General features: G+C 40.2%; 1 protein-coding gene across 2 annotated transcripts in view; it reads left to right on the forward strand.

Annotated features, from left to right (window-relative positions):
- Positions 1-17,625, forward strand: part of DAAM2 (dishevelled associated activator of morphogenesis 2) — a 206,453-nt gene that overhangs the window by 20,750 nt on the left and 168,078 nt on the right. Inside the window, exon 1 of one of the 2 annotated variants that reach the window (XM_005238672.3) lies at positions 6,466-6,687. The exons of the other annotated variant lie outside the window; for it this stretch is intronic. The gene's annotated coding sequence lies outside the window, so the exon portion shown is untranslated. Of the gene's footprint in view, positions 1-6,465; positions 6,688-17,625 lie in introns of those variants that run through there. 2 annotated transcript variants of the gene reach the window in all.

The raw sequence follows: 17,625 nt of genomic DNA on the forward strand, positions 1-17,625 counted from the left end.
AGCAAGCCACACCAACCATAACTAATCCTTCTAGTTCTTCTGCAAAGAATACACAGTAAGCAAACATCCCATGCCCAGCACTGCAGATGGAGCCAGGACTTGTTGCTCCAGCTACTTTTTTCCGCTGAGGTGCTACAAAGCACTCACAAGCAATGCAGACCTAGAAACCTTGGTCAGTTTTGAAGGAAGTGAGTTTCCTAGGTCGAATGGGAGCAGTGTGATAGCTCTGTCACCAGTATTGTAATGAAAAGGATATTTAGCTCAAGCTCCCTGCCTGCTAAGCAGCTGTTTCAGGATCCATGAGTAGCCAAGTAGCATTTACAAAACCCCAAGGCTGTTCTAAGTTGGCATCAGAGCCTTAACATACCTTGATCAGCTTATAGACCACGGAGTGGAAAAAGCAGTTTAAATACTGCCATTACTTCTGCACTCTGGTTTTGTGCTAACCAGAAGTAAACCAGAGTAAAAGATCTGGCCTAGACCCTCTATCAGAATAGAAGTGGAAATAGCCTTTCCCTTTCTATAGACATTTCTTTGATTTTCCTGGAAGTTGCTGAGGTCTGTGTGTTCATAGTTAGAAACTGACTTTATTTCTGACTGTATTAGTGCCCTATTCTTGACTGGAACAAGACATATTGATCTAAATCATTGCTAATTAAATAGTGGCCAATACAAGATCAGGCATTCCCTATACACTTCTAAAACTTAAAAATGCCCATGTGTCCCTCCCCACTGTGCAGCTGAACAAATCCATGCATATAAATCTGGGGAGTAAAAGGAAAAAAACCTCAGGCCATTCAAAGCCCAAACTGATTTAAAAATTATGGTTATTAGTGAAAGCCTATATTGCAGTGCAGCCCAAGGTGGTCTTTGGATTTTTTTCAAAAAGGAAAAAAAATCCCACTAATGAAAAATGTTGAGGAATGTCATTATACAGACTTTTGTTGGAACAGCTGCCTAGGGACAAGCTCACCCCAGCCCTCCTTGGTTCATATATTTAGTAGATCTAGCCAAGAACATGTGCTTACTAATGTTTGTGATGCAGATCACCTGTCTGCATACTGCACTTCTTGTAAGGTGACCATCTGCTAGAACGTAGGACTTTTTTCTGGAAAATAAGATAAATACAGAATAGAAGGAAGTATTAAAAAATGATGGGGAAAGCAGAGGAAGACTCCATTTAACAGATCAGTGCCCTCTATTTCGGTGACTGAAAAGCAAAGAGAAACCAAAAGGATCTGAAGTTCAGGTGAATTGTGTGGTTTTTCTATAACTCTAGTCTGTTATCCCTGAGAAAGTGTCACGAATAGGTTCAAAATGGTCATAAGGTGTTAGGTGTGAACACAACCCAAGTTTCTTCAAGGCAGGCAAATGAAGCCGTAGTGACGTTGCTGGCTACAAATGTTTACAGTAGTCAGGGACTGCTAACTACCTTTAATTGCTGGAAGATGATCAGTGTTTTGGTGGCAGGAAATTTAATGTAATTCTGGCTGATTATGTCCTCCTTCAGGGATCTGGGTTTGAGCTGGGCTGTTATCTGAAAAAAGAGTTGCACTTCCCAAATGCTTGAGAAGTACCAAGCAAAACTAAAGAAAGAAATGACAATTCTTGCAGAATTTTCACATTTTTTTCTTTTTTCCTTCAGTTGGAATAATCTCTGACTTTCACTTTCTAAGAGCTTGTAAACCTCTTCTCCTTTCTGATGAACAAATGCCTTTTTCTTCTTTCTATAGCTGTTAACCTAAGCTGCAGCAAATATTGATGCCTTTTCTTTCAAGCTTGCATGTTCCTTTCTCAGCAAACAATTTGTGCAGACCACTCACCAAATCTTAACCAATACAGAAGAGAGGGTTACAATGAGCTTGAGAAGCCAATGAAAAAGAAGGAACTGTGAACAAGAAAAACACAGGGAAAAGAGTGGAATTGAAATGTGCCATCTCTAGGAAGGTCCAAACCAACATCTTACATCTTATTACAACGGGTACAGACCTGAATATAGTTGTAGCTGACCTAAATGCTGTGGCATAACCCATTTTATAATAAGGAAAACAAATCTTTTTTATTTAAAAACAGTTGGTATGAGTAGTTTGATAGCTAGTATGTTGATGGAAGACATTGTCAAGGAGAGTTATCTTTATGTTGAAGGCCATAACTTCCATTAACTGCACAGCTCTTGCAAATCTGATAAAGTTTAGGATCTAGGAACCAATTTATTTACTTCTAACCTTTTTTTTTTTTTTTTAACTGAAAAAATAACCGCACCAAAACTAAATGTTTGTTCTGGGCTTGTAGTGGCAGCTAACTAAAACATACTTTTCCATGATGTCAAGAATGCTGCAGAAAAAAAAGTACACCAACAATACATCAGATGCAAGCTAAACCTAACAGCAGTAAGTTCTGTCGCTGTTTCACTCAAACATCTGTATGCATGCATGCATGTGTGTAAATACATACATGCACACACAGGTATGTGCGCACATCACGATTCATCTAGTGGAAAACAATCTTGTGTCATTAATATTTTTAATTGATAATTAACATTATTTCAGATAAGCATTGTCCAGATCCCTACTTTTTGAAGTTCAAAGCAAGTTTTCAAACTGCTGTATTAACACATTAAAGATGTGGGTTAGGATTGAAAATTTTTGGTCTGAAACATATATATCCCTGAATTGGAGCACAGTTCCATCCTTATTTATCAGGAAGTCAGTGGGAGTAGAATCCAGCCCTTAGATCCAATGGTGTGGTTTGAGTCCAAAGATAAAAATAATTTTAGAAGAATTGTATTAACAAAAAGAACATCTATACATGTCTGTACTCTGTTGAGTATATATGCCTCATTTCAGCCCTTTAGCAACAGGGAACAGAATTTCTTGTGGCTTTTTGATAAGTAAGGATAGTGATGGTTCCATCACCATGTTACATCCGGTGTCAGTGTATATAGTAGCAGTACTGCTCTGCATGTCACACTCAAGAGATGCTCAAAACATTGTGTGGCATTTCAGAGACTGGGAGACATGCAGAAGCAATCTCTGTAGGGAGGGTATGAAAGTCTTTCTAGTTCTGTAGCCTGTGGTGATTGAGATAGAGACCCTATAGCTGCACTGGGTGGTGGTGTCAGGCAAGGCATGCAGCCGAGCTCACAGAGCCATGGTGTTTACTCTCATTGTCAGATGGAGCAGGCAGCCTGGCACTGGATCTCCTCTCACAACAGACACTTCTGTTGTTAGATTAATATACCCATGTCCTTTTGTTTGGACAAAGGATCTAACAAACAATTTATATCTACAGAGGTAGAGCAACATCTCACAGAAGCTTTTGCTTTTATGTTCTCTAGGGAATCGGAATCTGGTTTTAAGCAGCAAATAATCTATTTGGGTTTAGATGTCTCTTTCCCCCTTTTTTTCCACTTTCTATTAAAGGCCCTTATGCACAGATAATACTGTAGTGTTTTGGTTTTGATCTTGGTCATCAGAGCCTAAAAACGTTTTCAGAAATAAGCAGTTGATTTCTTTAATGGTCTTATTCCTAAATTCAGAAGGAGCTGCCTCTGTAGGTATGTTTATGCTGTCTTAGGATGTAGATCTTAGGTGATACTGCGTTCAGAAAGAGAAACATACCTCCTTTCTTTCTTGATAACTTTGGGATCACTTCTGGTTTTGCTGTCCCTTATAAGCAAAGACACAAAAACATCTCCCAATAAATGTCATCTCTTGTGCAAGGGGATTGCTCTGCAGAATTAAACATTTTTGCAAACTGCAACACTTTTCAGTTTTCACTGAGGTATCTGCAGTTCAGTATTTAATAATAAAAAGCTGGCTCCTCTGTCATCTTTCAACCCAAGCTGTTACTAATACAAGTAGTCAATTATATAACACCGAAGTTTAGTGTACTATGTTGTTGTTGGGGAAACAGTCACAAAAAGAATTAGTGATTTATCTAGTTTCATTTACTGCTAACTAAATATCCAAGCATGCAGCAGAATTTGAATTCTATGTCCTCTAATATACCACACATTTTTCCTACAGCAAGTAATAGAAACCTGCAGTTGTGCTGTAACCATTAGACAATGCTCTGTCAATGGAACATCCAGATGCTGTGGTGAGCAGAGGAGCAGCTTTCACACAGGATTGTGAGGAGAGTATGGAGTAATATATGTAACCAACAGCAGATACTCTTTTTTATCTTAACATTTATGGTGGTTAGTTAGATCATTCTGGTCCAGTGGCACAAGCTTATTTCCTGCTGGGCACTTTCTGGTGCTTTTCCATGTTCTTGTTTTGTGTGCGCAGAGCAATGGAGCATCACTTTAGGTCCCCCCCTCAAACCCCAGTTTCTCTCCACCATTTGTTTCTTTGCCCTTCAAATCCCCATCCACTACAGCACCTTACCATGTTGTCTTGTAGACAGACTCTGCCTGTTTTGTATGTCTGAATAACCTTAGCTGAGGCATCAAGCAGATGACCAGCTTTGCCTTAAAGATGAGTGTTTTGTTAACTTTTAACTAATGTTAACAAGTTTAACAAAGGCCATTTATCTTGGTTACACTGTATCATAATAAATGGTACAGCATGCTAATGTGAGGAGAGAGTGTTGGTAATGCAAACCTACCTATAACCCTTGTCCCGCTGCTGCAGGTTAGTTTCTAGGGCTGCATACAGGTCTCTGGCTCCAGAACTTTGGCTGGAGGAAGGAGAGGGAAGCGAGAGAAGGAATCAGTTAATCATTCCCACCTTTCAGCTCTTCTTTCCTCTTCCAATGAGAAGCTAGAGGGGAGAAGGCGGGGGCAAGACAGCTAGGTGGAGCTCAAACGGTGGAGGTCAGCTGCAGAAATACCAGGTATGCAGAAGGGGGAAACAGAGAGTAAAGGGTCAGGGACTTGAGATGAAAAAAGTAGTAGGCAGTGATGTGGGTGTAAAGTGAGGATTAATAGACCAATGGAAACATGTGAACAGAGGGAGGATTGATGGAATTATAAGATCTCTTTTACTGTGCATCGCGTGTAGTTTGCATTTGTAAACTTTCCCAGACTTCATGCTAGGGAAAGCAGGAGCATAAGTATAGCTTATACTAGAGGAACACTGATGAGTTCCCATGGTTTAATATAAGGCTAATAATGCTGAAGATTATAATTTAGTAATGTGGCTAAATGGCTACTTTGCTTACAGGGTAGAAGGTATACATGCCACTAGTTAGCGGATACCTACTGAGCCTGTTTGTGAAGGACCATTAGCATTAAAAGGGCTGGATTCACCTTTTGATTGGTACCCATATCCTTTTCCCATAGGACCAAAGAAACAGAAAGACTTCATGGCTTGCTGGCCGTTTGTCCCTGTTCTGTGCTTATAGTGCATTGGTGTATATGAAGGCAGACAGAGAGGACAGTGGTGACTTGGTCTCATCTCTCATCCTTGTTTGGTCTGGTCTGCCAGTCTGAAGGTGATTTTTTCCCTGTAGCTTGCTTGCTTTGGTTGTGCCGTTAAATAGATATATATCTGTGTATATATATGACTTTGCCTTGTGGTATGTATTGATTGGTGTTGTCAACGTGAGAGTTCAGTCATTGTAACAAAAACAGATTACTTACATGCACAGAGAGCAAACCATCTATTTCCATGAGTTAAAAAAGACACAGAGAGAGAGATTTTGCAGATGGTGTTACTATCTCTGAATTTCAGTGTTATTCTTTAACAGAGAATGTGGTTTCTTCTAGGGCAGACAGCAACACACACAAGGCAGACAACTCCCAAAATTAATCTAGCTATTCATATCAGACATACTTGAAAGTGAAGTCAGAAAACATGCTAGAAACAGTGGTTTATATGGGATTAAAGCTATCTGGAGAATGACTGAAGAGGAAAAAATGGCAAATTAGGGCTTTTGATTTAATTAAATCATATCCTTTCCAGCACAGGGAATAAAATCTCTCAAGGTCAAAATGATCCGAGTTTCCAGGGGATATCTCTAGTCCTAATGTCACTACAGACCAGGGCTGGTGTGCCGCGGAGCACAGCACAGAGCAGGGGGTGGGAGTGGATGCACTGCACCCCTCCAGGTCCCGGCCGCAGGGCCGACCCTGCGCCCACGGTCCAGGGGGTCGCGCGGCCTCTGCTGCTGCTGCCTCCTTCGCTGTGCAATAATTACCACCTCCGTCGCAGAGGCTGTGAAGGAAGCAAAAAATTAAAACCGCAACACCTGAAAACCTTGGATGAAAAACTGTGTAGATGAGTGTTGTTCTTGTTCCCAAGGCAGATAGGAAACCGTCTCTTGTTGCGGTAGTTATCGCCCGGGTTGGAGGCGGCAACTCAGCCTTTCGCCGCTCCGGCTCCGGCCGCCAGCCCGGGCAGCCTCGGTAGCTCCCGGTTCGTGCGCTCCTGCCAGGCCGGAGCTTGTCCCTTTAAGAAAGTGCAGCACAGTAGCAGGGGCCGGCCCTGCCTCCCGAAGCCTGCAGCGCTGGAGCGGGGCTGGGGAATGGGAAGCAGTTCCTGATCTGGGTCCGAGCGAGCGCACGCAGCAGCCGCCGAAGCAACGGCCGCCGCCACCACCACCCCAGCTCCGCTCGCTCAGCAGCATCCAGCGTGGGGATCAGGGCTCTGCCTGGCTCCCTGACACAGGGTGGACGTTCCTGAGCATTGAGCTCATCTGCTGTAAAAAGCAAGTAGGAAAATATACAGCTGGATAAAATTGGTAAGTCAAACTAAAGTCACATCCTCCTCCTTGGGCTGCAGTTTTCCAGTCTCTTAATTTGTAGTTTTTTGCAGGCCACTTTTTTATTGTCTTCTAAGCAGAGCAGCTGGGAAAACATGGAGGTAAAATAAAAGTGTAAAAAAAAGTTTGAGGATTTGTCAGTGTTTGTGCTCCTATTTTGAAACTCTCTTTCCACATTGACGCTCTGCTGCAGGAGTGGGGAAGGGGAAACCAGCAAGTGCTTTTGTATATGGGGGGAAAGAAAGCTGCTAAGAGTTGCAATGGCTTTTCTCGCGGAGATGATTAAAGAGGGAGATTTGGGGGGAAAAAGAAACAACATACTTTCAAGAAGCTTCAAGTGACTTGTCACTTACTTTTCCAAGTAAAAACAAATCTCATGTTATAGAGTTTTAAAAGGCACTGGGATGTGGCAAGCAGTAATAAGAATATTTTGAAAACTGTTACCAGTGGAAATCTGGATGCCAAAGTATGCCGAGCAAATGTTGCATTTGTTTGTTTAAATTTAACTAAATACATTGGCAGCTCTGGAAGAGCAGAGCATTAGATGCCATTTTCTCTGTGTCGGCCAGAGGGCGCTGTTGCTGCATCTGACGTAGTCCTCCCTGAACGGAACTGGTAAAAATTCAAGTGAAAAATCGAGCAGAGATAAGATATTTTAAACAGTTAAAATAAAAATTGTTCACACATGCAGAAAGCTACAGTACACAGCATGCAGTTAGAGCAGCCAATGGTCGAAGTGTTGTTCCCTCCCCCGCCCCCCCCCTTAAGACGTGGAGATAGTTTTTGTTCTTTTTCTCACACACACACCCCTTTTTTTTCTTTTTCTAAGAGTTGATCAGAATTATAAAGGAAAATATTAATTCTGTTGACCAGGTCTAGAAATTAGAGTCTGGTTATGATCCTGTTATCATTTGGAATGTGTGATAGGGTCAACCTGAATAAAGAAGGGGAGGGAAAATGTGGAATGTCTTGACAGAAACATTACCTCAGTAATTGTTTGTGAGATGAGGAAGGACTCTGTGTTCATCAAGTTGCAGGCTGGAGTTAGACATCTGATAAGGGAATGTATCCTTTGTACCCAGTACAGATGTGTAGCAGAGGTTGGAAATCTATAAGCTGAATAATAAGACCTGTAAACCCTAATGACTGAAGCGCGTATTGTCAGGTCGTTTGGGAAAGGGGGAGGGACATGTTCAGGCAGGCATACAGCTTTCTTTGTAGAAAGCCCAATACCATTACTGGTACAAGAGGTGGTACAAGATATTGTGCCATATCCTACCCATATATAATGAAGAGTTAAAGAATACAGTAATAGACTGTCCTTACCTCTGTGTGTGTATGCTTGTTTGTGCATACCCTGGTGTATATAATAATATTCTGCTGCTTTTAGAGTGGAAATTTGGGTTTCCTTGAATCAAAGGCTTTAAAAGGAATTAGGATATTATTTTAACTAGTGCAGTTCTGTTGTGTGTAAAGAAGGAGTAAGTTGTCAAGTCCCCGTCTGATACAACCTCTATAACAACTTGAAGTTTCGATTGTGATCTGGGGCTTTGGTTATGCCTTGAACAACAAGATGTTTCTGTCTAGCTTTATTTCTGTTACTTACAAATCACTTGCAGTGGAGTGGAAAGATCTGCAGATTTTGAGTCCTTAATGTGAGACATGCTGGGAAAAGCAGATTAAAAGAACTGAATGATCATATGGAACATGGTCATTCAGACTCCCAATTATTGTATCTCATTGAAAAGTTTAGACTGCTACTACCTCCAATGAATCAGTGGAGTATGTAAGCAGAAGTCAACTTTCTTACTACCTGCAAGAGGCAGTTAAACAGTTATTGTAAGGCAGTGCATCCTTGGGATATTGGTAGTTCTTCAGGAAAAAAAATAGACATTTCTTTATACTCCTTATGGTTCATTAGACATTTGGGTATGAATGGCCCTTTGAAATGATTTACTGGGTCAGAGGAAAGATATCCCTCTCCAGTTCCTCTCTGAACTAACAGGCACTGGTCAGATGCCTGACTGCTGCTTCAGTAATTTACTGAGGATCTCTTTCACTTTCCTTCAAACAGACTACTTGATGGGATTACTTAGCTGCCCCCCATGTCTTGTGCAGGACATGTTGGACCCCTGGGCAGTGGAGCAAGTTCATTGAGAATGATAGAGCTATCAGACTTCCTGAGACACATTTGACCCTAGCAGATGCTTGTCTTGGTAGGAGCCTCATTTTTTCACTGAAAGTGTGTCTCTGTCATCACTGATGTTCAGCCAAGCTCTTATCATTTGCATCTCCCTGTCTATTTCATTTGTCTGCAAGACAAGTTTAATATGGTAGTTGAAATGATTTCACTTCAGTTCTCCTGCTTGCCTATATTTCAATTTAAATCTTTCCTTCACAAATGGACAGTTTTCTGCACCTGATCTTGTTTTTACTATGTTGTTTAGAAATTGACTTTAGTATGTGTTTTATTTTACTCCTGAGTGGTTTTCTTGGAGTTGCTTTGTACCTGAGAGTCCACACTATAAGTCTATCTGTGGCTGATGTTGAGGTCATACAGTTAACTCCTGCAGAGTCTCCAAAACATGAGCTTAATATGACCTAAATGTGTGATTTTTAAAATGTGAAGAAATCTTCCACCTATATTTATGCCATATTAAAGAAACAGGGATTCCTTGAACAGTTTTTTTCATTAGAGACTGCTCTTTTAACCTGCCAGTAGGTACCTAAATGTTGTTGGTGCTATAATTTCTGTGCCTGCCATTGCAGTGCTTGTCTACTGCTTGCTTATGCTGACAGTAACTCTGCTGAGTGAGCCTAGCCAGAGCAAGACTCATGGTTACTCAAGAAATTGCTGACAGTTTGGCTTCTAATATTATTAGTTTTGATCATTGTTTTGCAGAGGTTCATGTTCTTGTTAGTTTGACTTCAAGCATCTTATCATAGTGTATTTAATGAAGCCTACTGCAAAATCCTTTCTTTAAGAATGTTTTTGACTTTATGTAGTGAGGGATGTTACCACAGGTTAGGAAGGCTTGTGGTGCTCACACAGCTGAAGTGAATCTGGCCTTGTTCTCTGTCATAGATAAAGCCTCTTTTTGCTTTATGTAACGGAAGTAGGATCCCAACTTAAAACCTCAGTTTCATATCAAAGACTTACTGTGCTCATAGTGTAGTAAGCTGCCTTGCTTTTTGACAAGATTTCATAGACAATTTTTTACACTGAACAGTGATAGATGTGGGTTTATGTCCAATTTATTTGCCTATCTCTACTTTTGCAATCATTTGGAATGCCACATTTTCCATTATACAAGGGATATGTTTATCAGTATAAATGGAGACCTCTCAAGTTGTTGTCCTGTGCAACACCAAAAAATGTTGACTTGCAAAGAAGGTGAAGGAAAGTAAATAAGATTTAATAGCTCTGAAGGTGGAGATGGAAATTAATTATTGCAGGAATGTGTTCCCCAAATAATAATTTCAGTGGAGTAGATACCTTTATGCAGCTAGACCTGACTCTTCCAAACAGACTACATCAGATCTGCCAATGCTCACATGCATGAGCGTCCTCCAAGGAATTTATTTCCATCTTCACATATGTACAGCTGTCATCTTGTGTCTGAGACAGTCGGTGATTGAGCTGTTCCTTCTTCTTCTCTGTAGTTCCAAAGTTATTTTCTTCTTTGCTAGACTCATCAGAATCCTTGGAAAACTTCAATCTTTCTTTAATCGTAATCCATTGTTGAGAGTATTATTTCCTAAATGTAAAAAATGATGAAGAACAATTTTTAAAAAAGCTTCTAGGCACGCTACCAGTTTAATTATACTTACAAAAAACATGGTAGTGACCTAATATATCATTAAATAATCACATTTAAATACTGCACTGACCTTGGCAGCCAGTAAATCAAAGCAATGGTGAAATCCCTTTTGTTCTCTTTGCTACACCCTGAAACCTGTGAAATAATCTGAGCGCTTAGCTAAAGTATGTAACGAGTCGATGTGTTTTGGAGCATGAAATTGGGAAAAAATATAGGAATTTCTAGATTCCTAGGGACCAAAAAAGGCCCTGCTGAGATCCCTCCTTCCTTTTTGTAATCAGATAAATTCAAGAGACCATGGATTGTAAAGGTTCCGTGAAAAGAAATGACAAAAGTGGCAGCTGGCAGTGCTGTTATTTAGTATGGGCTGCACTTCTCGGTGCCTTCATTAGAAAGGATAATTTTTATACTCAATGCTGTTTGCTTACTGTCTTGTCAAATTGTCCTTTTGGGAAGGGTGGTAGTGGTGGTGAACTGATTCACAGTGCCACTGCTGACTTTTAAAATGGAGCATAGAACAAAACTGGTTCTCAAGTCTTCATCTGCATCATTTTTAGTTTGTTCTGTTTGAGAGACTTGACATGGTAAGAAGTGTGGAGAAGCAGTAGGAGCATCAAGTAATGAACTGTCTTTTATGCCATGTGGTGTATAATGCAATATCCAGGTGCAGCAGGTAGGCTAAGGGCATCCTTTGCAACTGCCCTTTCCAGTTCTTTTCACTTGTGCATCATGTCTTTTTTAGCTGGGTGTTCTGTCATTTAGCCAATATGATGTGTTAGCCAGATCGTGTGTCTAGCTCTGCAGTTTCTTTCTAGATGTATCAAGACCTGTAACTTTACCCTACATCTGTCTATTGACTGGCATGAACATATAGCTATGTTTATTTTGAAATCCATGGAAAGTACATGGAGAAACACTGTAATTTCATTTCTCCAAGAGAATCTTTTCCAGCAGCTGATAAAACCCAGGCTCATGCCAGATGAAAAGCTCTTGTGTTATCATTTTCAGTTAATGAAAAAAATAAACACCAAATCCCTTACAGCCGTGGTTTTATAAATACTATGCATATGTATGCATATGTATGTGCATGCCTAAACTAGTGTTTCACTCTCATGTTGACAGCTTGTGCCTTTGACAGTGGGCTGGGCATTATCATACACTTTCAGGTACAGGACTCTGCAGGGATACAGGGGATGGATGGAAGGTTTGGTTTTGTTTTTCTTTTTTTCTTTTTTATAAATACACCTTACTGCAGCTGAAGCAGACCCAAACTAAAGTAAAAGCTTCAGTGTTTGCATCAAAATGGTAATTTTTTTGTTGGATTTTTTGAGAAAAGATGCAAAAGGCTCTATTTCATCTTCTGGTAGGCAAACAAAACATTTTTCTGACAATTTGATACTTCAGTAAAATGAACAGTAACTTGATTAAATGTGCCGAATTTGTGTGTGCTAAACGGCAGGAAGCTGGGTTTGCTTGAACAGAAAGGTGCATTGGCAGCTGGGGCTGAACTACCTCTTGGCACACACACCTATCTATTAAGTGCAGATCCCAGTAAGCTGAAGGATTATTATCTTTCAAAAATCTTGGACAGCTTCACCAGTGAGCTGGATTTCTTTTCTTTTCATTTTAAGAAGGCAAAACTAATTTAGTTTGGGTGAAAGCTGTTAAACTGACAGCTCTGGAAGACCACAGTTCCTTTTTTCAGCCATAGAACAAGTGATGCCTTGGACCATGGCCGAGTCAGCTTCCTCAGTGCTGCTCACCAGCTGTGCGTTTTGGTCCCATCAGAGGATCAAAACTGAAGTTCAGCATCTTTCTGTTCTTTTTTTTTCGGTCAGCATTGTCAGATTGCCAACAAGGGGCTGACAGGTTAGATTTGGTATGGCTTCTTCTGTAATCTGTTTAGGTTATGCCAACAGAAATCAACCACTTTGTTTCAAGTGTCAAATAATACTGTGGCAGACTCAGTCACTTATCAGGACAGCCTTGATCAATTCATTTCACATGAGCAGCCATCAAATGGGAATCTTTTTTGTTCATTACCCAGAATGGATTCAGCCTGGTGACCTGGTGAAATTCAGTTGCCCCATGTGGTTTTTCAGTACTCCACTTGCATTACACAAGTCCTGTGTTTTTAGGTTCTGCATTCTTTGCCTGATTCAGAGGCCCTTTGGAAAGTTGCATGTGAGCTTTTGCATTACGTTCATCTAGAAGTTGAAGACTCTGACCCGCAGATACTTCCTATCAGACCGGAAAGTGGGACAGAGGGACTGTGTATGACGGTGGCACAGAGGCTCTGGTAGTGGTAGTGCCTGCAGGGATGTGTAATAACTTTAGCACAGAGTAAACTTATTGGCAGGGTCTTGTATCTCTTTTTTAAAATACTTCTTAAAAAAAGTATGCATACTTTGTATTTTCATGTTTGTATATATGTTGTCTTCCCTTTTTCCCGAGATTTAAACAATAACTGTCTTTTAATCATAATCTCTAGAGAAAAAATCTTTTACTTCTATCTATAGAGCAGTTGGTCATAAAAGTATATATTTGTACTGGAAGCTGTTTTTCACTCTTTGTGCTGGTTATTTTTTAATTACACATTTCTCAGGTTATAGAGTGAAACTTGGCCAGGTAGTTCCAACATCCTGTTTCTTGTTCACTTTGCTAAGAGTTCTTTCATCATCTGATACTGTACAGCGTTTGAGTTGGAAGCCCTTCAGGGATTTATTTATGTTGAACAACCTTTTTTTTTTTCTTTTTTTCCTTTCAATTAAGAAAAAACCCAGGAGAAATAATGAATTCTAGTGATGTTAGGCTTTAGTCAATAATGTTGTGCTTTTGCCAGCCATCCAGTGTCATGCTTAAGGTGGCTGACATAGGTGAAATTAAAATGGAAAAATGAAAATGTACTCCAGCCAAGTTGTTTTTCCCTTTTTCATTTATATTTTCAAAGCACCTTAATTAGCTGGAAAGAAGGCAACTACTGCAGAGCTTTGACTTTGAGCACAACAGAGAAAGAAGAAGAAAGCGTGTCTGTCAGATTTGGAGGCTTATGCTCATGCTTGCTGCTTTAGCTTCGTTCATGTTCCAAGGCCCAGATAGTCAAAATAGCTCAAAGTTACATTTTTCAGTTTCTCAGTCTGAGAACCAAATGCCATTAATAGTCAGGCATCTATTATGCAAAATTCTTTAGGAAAATATAGCATCTTGTACTGTAGCAAAATTTGAACTCTCTTGAGAGTTTTGTCTCTCATCTTTACTTGGTGGTAATCAAGAGTCCATATTTCAGAAAGATTTGCTAATCTGCGCAGGGTGCTGTGAGATGCGTTGTTAGAAGTAACTGGTTGTTAATGCACTTGTATGTTTTAACAATATTTATTTGGGAACCAGAGCAAAAATCAGCAGGACTGGAGTTCCAGTACAAGGTACTTGCAATATGGCTGGCTTTCCAATCCAACCTTTAAATTGTGGTGTTTTTTCCCTTCTAAATCCCTTCTTTTGAATTGTTTTTTTCCCTTCTAAAAATTTACTTAATTTACAAACCACTTTGACTCTAAAAATGTGCTAGACCAACAGGGGAGCAGTGCATCATTCTCAGTACTCAGAATTTCAGGACAGCAATCACAGGGAACTAGTGGGTTACTAAACAGGTCTAGTGACTCTGCTTCTGAGGGCCGCTTTGTATGTAACACAACTGAAAAACCACCAGAACAAACCAGCAGCACTGAAAGAAGTTCCTGTGTTAAAGGTTTGTGTTCTCTTTTGCTTCCTCAAAAGTGAGAGATCAAATCTGGTAAAATAGCCTTTGTGTGGACAGGGTTAGATAGCTACTGCTATATAACAGTATGTAGTAAACTATGTGTATTAAAGAATATATAATTGGATGACTAATGGTATATGGATACCTGAGCTATGAGAGTGATCATTGCTTTGTAATTGTACAGTCTGAAGTGCCTTAGATGGATTTGATTCTACACATGGTCGCATGTGTGGAAGGGATATACATGAAGTTATCGTGCTACTTGGTTTATTGAGCCCCTTATCCCAGTGTCTGAAACCATGATTTGTTATGCTGTGATATGATCCGAAATAGAACCACAACTCACTGTAGCGGGTTCTTTCAATCCCCTGGGAATGTTTGTCTGGCTTAAGTGCATGAAACTGAAATGTGTAATACAGAGCTGCAGCTTATAGATCAACACTGACTCCATTTGTGGGAATGAATGAATACCTCATGTTTGATGTGCTATGGGAGAGTTCACAGATCACTTCTTATGTTACAGTACTATATTTTCCATGCTTTTTCAGCTTCTTTGCTTTTTCTTCTGTGTGTAGAATAGGGTGGTATTATCCTGGGCTTTTCAATGTAGAAATAGAATGTGAAAAGATTTCTCCCTGCTGACTCTTTTTTTTTAATGGCATCAGACATTTCTTTCCAGTAAAATTTCAGTCATGTCTGAACAAGACAGGTGATTGTTTCTATACCCATCCACACACTTCACAGGTATAAAACTTTGTTTAATTTGGATTCTTCCTGAATGGTTTGCAATTTTCTTTTTCTCACTTATCTACTCCTTTTTACATTCCTCTGATAGCTTTAACTCCTGGATGCAAGTCTATGAAGATAACTTCTTACAGTCTAGTTTAATGACTGCATGATAGGTGGGAGGATTCACCTCCATACTGTTCTTTGCAGGTGGTCATAGATATGTAGAACTTTATTCCTGATTCAGTTTTCCTTTATAATCTAAATTTTTACCTGAAAATACCAAAGTCTCTATAAATGGGTAAATTCTGCTCAAAAACACCCCCATGAATTTGTTTAATAAAAAAAGCAAACTCATCCCCAATAATAGCTGTCCTGGTAATATTCCAATTCTGTAACACTTCATCTCTGGATTTTATTTATTTATTTATCCTGTCTTGGCTCAGGAGAGGATGAGGTGTGCAAGACTGAAAGAGACCTCCTGAGTCATGGACTACAGAGTTTCTGTAATTGCATGAAATTATGTTGCAGGATTCTCTTTGTATATTTATCAATCTCTGTCTCAAAATTAAATGGCTTTTGCTCCTGTTGTTTCCTATTGGGAAGCCATTCAAGAACCTCACTCCTCTGATGTTTAGAAATCTGCTTCTAATTTCCAAACTAAATTTGTTCATAGCCAGTTCATGCCCATTTGGTTTTGTGCCAACACTGGTCTGTAACTTTAATAGTTCTTCCCCTTTCATACAATCCTCCTGTGATCTGGGGAGGATTCTTGACTTTCTTTCCTGTTTTTCCCTAAGAAGGGAAGGTAATTAAAATTGTGCTTTTCTTTGTGATGTTCTTCATTGTCAGTGTCATTGTCCCTCAGTTTGATAAATTCCTTAGTCTTGAGAGCTTTTCAGTCTTTCTGCTCAGTTCTCAGACAGACAGGAGCAGGAAAAGGTGGCTGTTGGCATTTTCCCAGATAGGCAGAGAATATGTGTAACTTTCTGGTAACTGGGGCCAGGAAGGTGACATGGGGAGGAGAGAGTGCTTTTGAATCTGTAAAAAGCTTTCACTGGGGACTTTGTGAAGAATGATTTAGGTCTGAGGAGCTGGTTCCTGGGATAGGGGAAGGTGTTGATTCAATTTTTTCATCCAGTCCAGCTCTCCCATCCTTCTGTAAAAACCTGCTTGAAATGAGCCAGCTGATAAAACTTTTGGAGGGAATGTAGCTCACAAATGAGTTTTTGAGGGCAACTTTCCAGCTGTTTCCTCAGAAGGAATGAGGCAAGCGGCTCCCAGAGCCCCAGGCAAATGCCTGGGATCTTTCTTCTTTGGAGTGCATGGAGAGTCCCTGAGAGGAGCTGAGACCAGAGGCTGATGGAGAGATGAAGCCAAAGGCCTGTAGTGGGAACCTCCTGTCGTCAGGATCCCACGCTAAGTTGCAGTTGAGGGCGGGCATGGAGGGGAGAGAGAGCTAAGTAAGGTTTGCTGTGACCTTAGTATGTTCCCATACAGCTCTCTCTAGGCAGTGCTCAATGGCATCATTTACAAGATTCCTCAAATTCACTTAAACTCAGTAGAAAAAAATGCACAGTTCATTCAGCATGCTACTGTACTTAATACAATACTTATCAGGGTGCGACTGATCTTAAATGATATGATTAAGGTTGGATGTCTCTAAGACAGCTTTTGATTTAGCAAAGTGTATCAAAACCAGGTCTGTTTTCAGAGAAGCACCAGTGTCTGTCAAACTGCCTGAGATTTAGGGTGGAATTTGGGGGCAGGAGGACAAAGGGTGGAGAGGAAGGAGAGCCAAAACGAAAGATCTGGCTCCTGGATTAGAGCAGATGCTAGGGAGTAGACAGGTAGAACTGATAGTGTGAGAATAGTGGGAGTTCTGTTCAGATCCATCACCTTAAGGTGAACACAGCGGTTCTGAGCTCTTCTGAAGTTAGTGTCTGTATTTTTCTGTGCATGCTGAGTTATTTTTGATTAACAAACAAATTAAAACACTTTTTGTTATTATTATTATTTTTGTTCCTCCATGATGGAAAAAAAAAATTCTCACCCAACTTTAAATGGAGCAACTACATTTCTGGAAAAAGGTGTTGCAATATATTTTTAAAATTCAGCAGGACTTTAGCTAGGATAGCTTTACCCAAGCAGTTTTTCCTCTGTGCCCAGTTTTATTGTCTCCACTGCTCCTGTGGTTAAGAGGTATGAAGACACAGATATGGCAGCTTGCTGCATCATGCACTGCTTGTAATCCCTTTATGCCAGGAGTTTACCAAGTAAGATAGCTCTGGAATCCTCCTGTAATGAAGGTGCCCAGGACTGGTGGAAAAGAATGTTTGGGACTTGTCTGCTGATCAGTAATTCAAAACAATTGTTTCTTTCCTACAACAGATCTATTAAACAGTCTTAATCATTCATTGCATGAGGTGCCAATGCTCTGATAACCATAAGTAAACACATTTTAAATTACCTTTGTTTGACTGTGTACAAAGAAGCAGAACCAGTCTTTCTTTTTCTTCTCTTCCATCCTCGGTCTCCAGCAGGAAGAGTCTAAGCTTACAGGTAAAGTATGTCTCTAGTCAGTGCCTCCATAGACTGAGCAGAGATAGATGG

The sequence above is a fragment of the Falco peregrinus genome, chromosome 11, assembly GCF_023634155.1.
Source record: "Falco peregrinus isolate bFalPer1 chromosome 11, bFalPer1.pri, whole genome shotgun sequence".
NCBI classification, from domain to species: Eukaryota; Metazoa; Chordata; class Aves; order Falconiformes; family Falconidae; genus Falco; species Falco peregrinus.